Below are 7,208 nucleotides of genomic sequence, written 5' to 3'. Positions count from 1 at the left end.
ACATGATACAAATTCCCAGAGAAATAGACCATGGCATTTTGGCTTAATGTTCTGAACTTAGTGCATCCAAACGTCTAACAAAAAAAGATGTGACAATCAGAAAAAAGGTTCCATGAAGACGGAGTTTAATCTGTATGTGGCATGCTTCCACCAAGCCCAGAATCCACATTTTACCTAAAATACCTCAAAGCACCTGCTCCAGCCATAATATAGGCATTTATATTTGTATCACTAAAGCATGAGCCTCAATATGAAGTTTGGAGGAAGAATCTGGCTTCTCCACACCTTTTTTAAGATTAAAAAAAAGATTTGAAGTTAGGTTGAGTTCTGGTCTAAGCACATAAAAAAATAGATGTTACAACCTTAATGGTATTTTATTTATTTATTTATTTTTAGAGAGAGGGCATGGGAGAAAGAAAGGGAGAGAAACATCAATGTGTGGTTGCCTCTCGCACACACCCCAAAGGGGACCTGGCCCGCAACCCAGGCATGTGCCCTGACTGGGAATCAAACCAGCAACACTTTAGTTTGCAGGCCCGTGCTTAATCCACTGAGCTACACCAGCCAGGGCCTTAATGGTGTTTTTTTAAAACCCCAAAAGAAAACACCTTAATGGTGACCTTTAAACATTTACTGTGGTGTTAAGTCTTTTTGAGGGTCACATTCTACTCTGATGTGGTATGAAAAGTTTTCTGACTTTCATGCTAAAATATTTACAATGCCACTAGGCATGGAACGTGTTGGCCATGAGAGCACTTCCGTGAAGGGGGAGCTACGGGTATCTGGGGTGGGCCAGGTCTTCGTTAGGAAGAACTCTCCTGCACATCGCTGGAACCGTAAATATCCCTGCTCCCCACTTCTAATCGCCAGGAGTGCTACCAGTCATGTGACAACCAAAAATGCTGCCACACATTTCTGAATGTCCCCTAATGCGTAGACACTCCAAATGTCGCCCTTGGACCAGCAGCATCCCTGTCACCTGGGAGACTGTTAGAAATGCGAGAGGTAGGGCCCACCCCTGACCTAGAGAATCAGAAATTGCATTTTCACAAGATCTTAGTTTGCAAACACGTTACATTGTGAGATGCAGGGCATGACCATCTGTGAAGAACCATTCCTAAAGAAATCTGCCTATGTATATCAGAGGGCATGTACAAAAATGTTCAGACTAAAGATGCTAAACATTTTACAAGGCAGTTCTGCCTGTAATTGAAAATCAGTTAACTGCGGGCATTTCTGAAAAACGAAGCTGGCATTCAGCGGGATGCCGAGTCAAATGTTCGATGAGCACAAGTCCGCTGAACTTGTCGGCACCATTCAGAGCATCCTTGTCTACAGTCAATTACCTAGGAGTATAAAGCAATGTCCTGCTTTTTTGTTTCAGCATGTTTGTGCTGGATTTCAGTTAGATGCAGTGAAAGAACCCTGGGAAGACAGAGTCGGGCCAGACTAGGAAGAGGCTTAGAGGCTAGGCTGAGGAACATGAGCAGGTATTCTCCACTAGGGGGCCTGTGACTAGGAGATTGAAGTGTCAAGAAGTTGATCCTATCAGCTTTTTGGTCAACTGTGACCTGGGACAACTTTGCCCATTTATCCTGGTGTGCTGGTGATCATTGATATGTGTGCCTTGATGAAAAATACTGGGAATTGTTGTTGCTGGCAATGGGAAACCACTGAAGGTCAGTTGGTTAGTTTGTTTCATTTTAAGTTGTGGTAAAATACACATAGCATATAATTTACCATCTTCACCATTTTTAAGTGCACAACTCAGTTGTGTTAAGTACATTCTCATTGTTGTGCAAACGGTCACCAGAACTCTTTTCATCTTGCAAAACTGAACTCTGTTAATTAAATAACATCTCCCCATTCCTCTCTTCCCCCCACCCCTGGCAACTTCCATTCCACTTTTGGTCTGTGCCTGACTACTCTGGAACCTCATAAAAGTGAAATCATACAATATTTGTCCTTCTGTGACTGGCTTATTTCACTTAGCATAATTTCTTCAAGGTTCATCCATGTTGTAGTATGTGTCAGGGCTATTATGAGTGTTTTTTTTTTTTAAAGGACAGGATTAAGGTTTCCCTCCTAAAAACAAAATAATTCTCACTGGGCAGCATCCTCATGGTTGTGCCAGGACATCTTGGCTTGGAAGAAGCAGATTAGGGAGAACTCTGTGCCCCAATGTGATGCATTTCCGGTGGAGGAAACATGCCCTGCTTATGTTCATTGAACCCAGGAGTCCCCAACTGATACAATAGTAAGTAATCATTTTTTCTCAGAAGAAACTTCACTCTGTAGTTCTATTCAAGTCAAGTAGAAATTTCCTGTTAGTTTCGATGAAAGAGCCTGAAAAAACGGCTTAACCAGAACGTTGTCAGGTGTCCAGTTTATCCTGCTCAGTGGTTTCTGTGTGTGATAGGACGTGATAACTCCAAGAATCAAAACTGGATGACTCAAAATACAGAAGAGAGTTCGATTCAGAATCTATTTGATTGATTTTTGTTTATGACAATTTGTAATCTTACCATTTAAAAATATGTATTGCATTACTTTTCCCTCATTAAAGGGCTAGTTTTATTCTCCCTTAATCATTAAGAGAATAGAATTTTTCTCAAGGAAGGATTCACAGTTAAGTCATTTCTCCCTAGAGCCTTGGAGACAGTTATCTGAGAATACTAATGAGGTGGTCTTAAAAGAGTTGTTGCTTTTTTTTTGGTCTGATTGGTTGGTTGGTTGTTACTTGGCCAGTAGCCTTATAGTGGCAAGATAAGGAAATGCATTTCTCTGGAGAGGAAAATTCTTCCCATTGACTTAATCTTTATCTCCAAGCTCTCGTATGTTTATTTTTCTTCCCATATAAAATATGTTAAAAATATTTAACAACATTTTTCCAGGCAATGGACATTAGGCAATGAAGGAGAATGATTCCTGGAAGATGGGAAAGAAGCAAGGGGAACCCTGTGATTGCTGCTTCAGGAGAGGTTCCAGGCTATAGTGCAGGGAGGGGGATCCAGGCACAGCCCAGTGGGCTCTCTGAGTTAGGATGGAGCTGACAGTCCGAGGAAACCAAGATGGTCAGTGTTCACAAGATGGAGAACCAGAGAAGAAAAAGTACACAGAGACACAACTCTGAAGATACACAGAGGCTCTGTTGATTACTCAGCAGGGTACTGATCAGTGCATGCGCGTGAGGAAACTACCTGAGTCAGAAGGAAATATTATTTGAAAGGCACAAACTACCAAAACTCACTCAGGAAGGATTGAATAACTTAAATAGCCCTATATATCCACTAACAAAATTGAATATGTAGTTAAGAACCTTCCCCAAAAGAAAGCTCTAGGCCCAGCTAGCTTTATTGGTGAATGCTACCAAACATTTAAGAAAGAAACAACATCAATTATAAACACACTTTTCAGAAGATATAAAAGGAGGAAAAACTTTCTGGTTCATTCTATGAGGCCATCATTACCCTGACACCAAAACCAGACAAATACATATTATAAGAAAACTATAGATCAATATCACTCATTAACATAGATATAAAAATTCTAAACAAAATCTAACAATGTATAAAAAGGATAATATATCATGACCAAGTAGGGTTTACCCCAGGAATGAAGAGTTATCTTAACATTAGCAAATTGATCAATGTAATTCACCATTTTAAGCTAAAAAAGAATAACTACATGAGATTACTCATGTAATTATAAGACGTAAGAGATTATCACTGCTACCTTCTGGGTTTTATTCTGTGCAAAGATATATAAACACCTTAATAAAACTAGGATCTCACTATATATTATTTGGATTATTTTTACGTTTTCTAATTATCATTTCTCCTACCTTTCGATGGTTTCCTGGCATTTCTTTGTATGAACATACCACAACTCATTTAGTCAACGCCCACATCATTTGACATTTTGGTTATTTCCAATTTTTTTCAAGGCAAGCCCAGTTCACTGAGATAGGAGGACATGCACCTAAGTCCTACAGGGACCATCAATTTACAGTTTTGTGCTTCGCACACTATTTATGATAGGTTGTTTGGGGGGCTTTTTTCTTTTTTTTTGTCGGTGGGGAGGGCGATGGGTGATGGAGATGGAGGGAGTAAGCGTGAAGGAGTAGAAGTGGAAACCATGTGCTCCACGTAGTTCAAGGAGAGCCGAATTTGTTCCTTTGGGGGACTCTCTGACGCCCCCTCCGCCATCCCCCTCCGGCGCCCACTGTCCGCTGAGCTGCACTGCACCCCGGTGGCCGAAGCGCGGCACTGTAGCACAGGAACACCGGACTGTGGTGCTTTGGCCGCAGCCGTTTGGATTCATTTCCGGACAAATGTTTACAATCCAATTGAAAACTAATTTTTTCCTTCAACTCACAAATAGAAAATGCACAAGCTCAATGCTATAGAATGTGTGGGGTGTTTTTGTCTGTAACAAACACTTCTTTAGAGCCCTGAACACTTGAATAAAAAGAAACGTACCACTTCTGTCCCCTGTTCTTCCGTCCACTTTCCCCCTGGTCACTCTGCCCTTAGGCACTGCCCTCTGGCCATAATGAGCTGTGCGCAAGTCCCCGAATGGGCCAGGCTTCTTTCTGCTTGCTGGACCGCACACATGCTAAGCAAACCCCATACCCCTCACTTCTGACTTCTAAATCTCAGTTCAGACTCGGACTCCTTTTAATTTCCTAACATGGGGTAGATTGTTGATTGCTGCTGGGGGCTCCCCCAGCTCCAAGCAGTTCATTCCTGTAAACTCATCCGTCTCCCCTACAAGACTGCAGGGTCCCTGAACACGCACGCGATTCCTCATTTTGCCCACCACTCTTCCTGACTTGAAGACAGAAAGTCTCAAGCAGAATGTAGGAATCCGGTATGTTTCAAGGAGGAAAGCACACAAACATGGATCGAATAGTGTAGTCTCTCAATTAAGTTCCACTGTCCTCGATTCTGCCAAGACTTATGGGACGACTGCTCTGGCCCCAAGTCCTCACTGATAGCATGGGAGGGGAGAAGGGAGGAGAAAAAAGCTGTGGGATAAGGAACTGATATCTCCTCACTGGAGAAGGTAGGCTTATGCCTGAATTTTTTAAAGCATTTTTTGGTCACCCCATGATTCCAATGTATAGCTAAGGTTAAGAATCTTTGCCCCAAAGTAGCTGAATCACTGTAGGAAACTCCTGAGTCCTAAAGTCTTAAACAGTGAGCAATAATGGTGGGAATTTCAGGTGTGTTCATGGAACACTATTTGAGGACAGGAGTGATTTAAGAGGTCTGCTGGTCTTGCCTGTCCAGCACCATTCCTCTTCCTTCTTCTAAAAGCACCTTGTTTTCCTTTGGAGAATCACCCCTTCCTTACTGTAAGTCCTTGCATTTGAGGTAGGGCTGATTTTCATCCTTGCTCCCCCACTACTCCCTCCCATCACACACACACACACACACATGCACAAAGGTTGTAATGCACACACAGCCCATCCAAGCTCTGAATTTGCTCTTTTCCAACTTGAATTGCACTTGGATTCAGTCACATTTGAAACTTTAGACTGAATTTCTAGCCTTAGACCTCAATTGTTGAATCAATGAATTCCCTGCCACATTTTTCCCCCTAAATGAGATTGAGGTAGGTTTTGTCATCTGCAACCAAAAACTTTCTAACACAGAAACTTATGTGTTTGAGACTTTCAAACAAGTAGCTTTATACTCTTATCTACTTATAGAAAAGGGATACATTAATTGATGTGCCTAATATGTTGAGATTTTTTTCTTATTCTATGATAAGATATACTTTGTTGTTCTTAGCAGAGCTTAAGTTCATTAAATATTAAAAGCCCATTTATTTGGTCCAGTTTAGCCCTGTTTAATGTATTTGTTTTGGGTCTGGGCTTTAAAGAGCTGCCCACACTTGTGAAATGAAGATAATTATTTCACAGAGCTGGTGAAGGTAAAATGAAATGACATGTGTGAAATCATTTTATGCTGTATAAATGTTGGGTATTTTTACTATGGGTATCATCATCATTTTCATCATTTTTCACTTTCTGTCAGCAAAATTCCTGAACAGTTATTTGTTGTTAGTAGTATTGATAACTGTAAAATGCAAACAGTAATTGAACAAGTAAATAATGAAACCAGGAAATTTGACTCCTTTTAGGCTATAATCATCCCAGGAATGAGGTAAAAGATCATTTGAAATAATGTATTCAAATGTGCTTTGAAAACAAAAGTGCTATTTGATTATAAGGTACTGTTATCTCAGCCCTGCAGGTCACTGAATCTTTGATGTTGTCCATTTGCGTGTATGTTTTATTTCGGAGCTTATTAATATCTGATACTTTTCATTTAATTTTAAAACAGAAAACCCACAGGCTGTTTTATAGAATGCAGTCTTACACAATGAATGCTTGGTTTTCATTCCCTCTAGGCTCTGTGGCATTTAACCACCCTGACAACCCACTCCTTCAAATTCTTTCCTCCCTTAGATTCAGTGACACTTCATTTTTCAACTTCTTTTTGACCTTTGCAACTACTTTTGATTCCTTCTCTCTTTCCCTTCCAGCTCCTAACTCTGGGGTTGCCTCCAAGACCCTATCTCTCTTTCATTCATTAATTCTCTCCCTCTTTCTTTATCCTTCTCACTCACTCTCTCTCTGTCTCTCTCTCGCGCCCCCACCACCACCCCCCTCAGTGTCTGAAGAATTCGTCCATTCTCCATTATCTCGCCTCAGTCCATAATGCCACCTTCCCACTAGCTACTCCAACATGTATGTCCTGCTACTATCTCACTTTCAATATCTACAGAAACTTTGTAATCACTACTCCAATTGGCTGCCTTTCAAGTGACCCAGTTCAGTTGCTGATACTGCCATTGTTCCCACATGTCTGCCCTCCTGCCTTCCTCCCTTTCAGTGCCTTTTTCTGGCTCCAAGTATCTTCAGTGCCTTTCAGACTCACTTTTCCTCGGCTCTCCCAGGCCCACCACGCCGTCCTGCCCGGATCAGCGCCCCACTTGTTCTTACAGCTGGTCTCGTTAGCTCTAGACTCCACCTAGTCCTGTCTGTCCTGTGGACTGCAGCTAAATCAGTTCCCTGAAATGCTCCTTTGTGAGCTCCACTTTGGCGCCCCCAGCACCTGGCTCAGTAGGGCACTTGATACTTGATTATTGACCATCATTCCCTTGCTCAGGGGAGTTGATTCTCTCTCTCTTTCTCT

The sequence above is a fragment of the Desmodus rotundus genome, chromosome 9, assembly GCF_022682495.2.
Source record: "Desmodus rotundus isolate HL8 chromosome 9, HLdesRot8A.1, whole genome shotgun sequence".
Classification (NCBI taxonomy): domain Eukaryota; kingdom Metazoa; phylum Chordata; class Mammalia; order Chiroptera; family Phyllostomidae; genus Desmodus; species Desmodus rotundus.
The sequence above is the reverse complement of the archived record's forward strand: the minus strand, read 5'-3'. Positions refer to the sequence as shown.